Here is a 3080-nt window from a genome sequence, read left to right on the forward strand (position 1 = left end):
CAATGCCACTGATATTTATTGAGACTCATTTTCTCCGGTTGATCTTTCTGAATGTTCAACAAACTGACCCCACTGCCCATTGTTCATCCAGTGGTGCTAGTTTCAGTCATTGTGCAAATGAGTTAATACAAGTCATACCATTTTGTGTTTTCACTATTAGTGTTTTTTAAACGTGGTGCTAAATGTTAAATGTTATTATTTAGGTTACTATAAAAACATGACAAATCTGTGCATGTTGACTTTTATTGCAGTGTTCACGTTTATTGCTGTTTCTCTCTTCAGAATAACTAATCTAACTTTGTCTTCATAGTTTAGTATATGCCACTCTTCCACATTTGTCTCTTTCTTATTCTCATCTCCTTTCATATTTGTCCCGTGTCAATCCCCCCCAGCCCCCACCTCCACAGGATAATCTGCAGCTGTAATCTACCATCATCTGTCATTGTTTCTCTGGATGGAACATTTGCAGCAAGGCCAGATTAACATCCCATGCTGTGACCTGAGCAGGGAGGACAGGGCAAAATACGCCCACTCATATACAGATAGATACAAACATAGAGTCATGTTTCAGTCACTCCCAAGGACATGTTAGGCACTTTGTTACTAGCAGCCTATAACAAAAAAAGTTCCCATTTCTTTAGTTGAATCTATGAAAAGGAGCATAAACCTGGTGTAGGACCAGGAAGATGCACTGTTCACTGAAGCATCATCAGATATGGTCTCAGTGGCTGTTGAGAAGCTAGAGAATGACTTTAGTGCAGTACTACCATGACATGTGATATTACAGTCACCAGCCACTTCATTAGGTTCAACCTGCTTAAATCCCCTTATGCCTGGAAGCTCTCTTAATTCTTAATGGCACAAATAGTGCAGGAAACATCACTGAAATGACCGTCATAGATTCTAGGACTCAAGGTTATCACATTTAGGTGTGCATTTATTTACAGTGCAATCACAAAGTGCTATATACAGTGGTGCAGGTGGGGGAGCGAGACTCCAGGGATCCAGGGAGAGGTAAGAAACATCCAGTCTTCACACACTCTTCACTGGCAGCCACAGGCTCACCAAAGTCCAGGAGGGAAATCCAGGGAGCTCTGCACAAGGAGACTGGGAACATGTTAGCATTCAGAGGCAAGACAACTAGAGCAGACGATGGTCAGTAGCCACAGTAACTGGAGAGAGTTCAACGATCCAGCGAAGACTGCAGTTCAGCCGCCATCTTAAGTGATGGCTGCGATGATGAGTTCATGAGTCGCAGGTGGCTGATTGTCAGCAGGTGTGTTGGCAAAAGGCAGACCAGCGGCGGAGTATCCTGCTGTATGACGCTAGTATTACCACAATAATCACTGAAGACAGAAAGTCATCACAATATTAATCCTTAATGACCTCATAATTTCATGCAAATTGTCCCTCTCTTTTCCTGAGAACCCCAGTTTCAGGAAGTTTTTGTCTGTTTGTTTACATGCTCTCACTGGCACAGATTATAAAGAACAACAAAATAAACTATCATAGCTGTGCAGATGACACACAAATATATATCACAATTCAATTCAATTCAATTTTATTTATATAGCGCCAAATCACAACAAAAGTCGCCTCAAGGCGCTTCATAGATACAGAGAAAAACCCAACAATCAAATGACCCCCTATGAGCAAGCACAATGTCACCAGGAGACCGAGGCCCTGTACAGGCTCTTGGTAAATGCATTGAGGAAATTAATGACTGGTTGTGCCACAATTTTCTCCAGCTAAACAAAAACAAAACTGAGGTAATAGTCTTTGGCGCCAAAGAAAAACGATTACAGGTCACCAGAGAACTTCAATCTATACACCTAAAAACCACAAACCAGGCGAGAAATTTGGGTGTAGTGATGGATGCAGACCTAAACTTAGAAAAACACATTAAGACAATAACAAAGTCAGCTTACTATCACCTCAAGAATATATCAAGGATAAAAGATCTGATGTCTCAACAGGACCTGGAAAAACTAGTCCATGCATTCATCTTTAGTAGGCTTGATTACTGTAACAGCATCTTTACAGGTCTACCCAAAAAATCAGTCAGACAACTACAGCTCATTCAGAACTCTGCTGCTCGAGTCCTCACTAAGACCAAAAAAGTGGACCACATCAGTCCAGCTCTGAGGTCTTTACACTGGCTGCCTGTCCGTCAGAGGATAGACTTTAAAGTTCTGATGCTGGTCTATAAAGCTCTGAATGGTTTAGGACCAAAATACATCAATGACCTCCTGACCCAGTATGAACCTTCCAGATCCCTCAGGTCATCTGGATCCGGTCTTTTATCAGTTCCCAGAGTCAGAACCAGACACGGAGAAGCTGCATTCAGCTTTTATGCTCCTTATATCTGGAACAAACTCCCAGAAAGCCTCAGATCAGCTGAAACACTCAGTTTATTTAAATCCAGGTTGAAGACTCACCTGTTCTCAGCTGCATTTGAATAAAGCACCAAATCCACACTTTAAGCTTAAATTTCAAAACTTACTGTCACAGACCCGGCTCTGGAGGACTCGGGGGTCCGTGACCAGTTTTGACTGTTGTTATTGTTGTTAGTATTATTATTATTTGGTGATGTGTGTTTTCTCCACAATGCTGTGTTAGTCTGTGTCCCACTCGTATGTATAGGCAGGGTGTGGCTGGAGGATGGAGCACAGCCACCTGCAGGCCTGATGGGTGTGGCCCTGCGAAGGACTGGCCACACCTGAAGTTCCTGTCACACCTGTTGGTGATCAGGGCTCGTCGGGGGAGCTACTTAGGAGAGTGTTGGAGCTCCCACCGGCACGGGATCATTGAGTTATCGTACCAAGTTAGTGTGTCAGCATATGTCTGTGTTGTTCGTATATGCCCGCCGAGGGTTAGTGTTGACGGCTGCCTCTATGGTTTCGATGCAGGAGGAAGAGTGGTCCAAAAAGGCAGCACGCACGGGGGGTGCGGAAACACAACAGCGGGGAGCACGAGCACAGACGTCGGAGGGAAGCACGCACACGGGGTTCAAGGGAGCAACGGGGAGTTATTGTATTTACAGCTTTTCACTGTGAATAAAGAGCACTGTTTGCATCGCA

The 3080-nt window shown here is 43.9% G+C and overlaps 1 long non-coding RNA gene across 1 annotated transcript; it reads left to right on the forward strand.

Moving 5' to 3' along the window:
- The first annotated feature begins 2352 nt into the window (after positions 1–2352).
- LOC145429272 (uncharacterized) lies at positions 2353–3080 on the forward strand. Its single transcript, XR_013909510.1, has 2 exons — positions 2353–2824; positions 2910–3080. It is a non-coding gene; the product is annotated as an uncharacterized LOC145429272 (long non-coding RNA).

Source organism: Astatotilapia calliptera, chromosome 6 (genome assembly GCF_964374335.1).
Source record: "Astatotilapia calliptera chromosome 6, fAstCal68.1, whole genome shotgun sequence".
NCBI lineage: Eukaryota > Metazoa > Chordata > Actinopteri > Cichliformes > Cichlidae > Astatotilapia > Astatotilapia calliptera.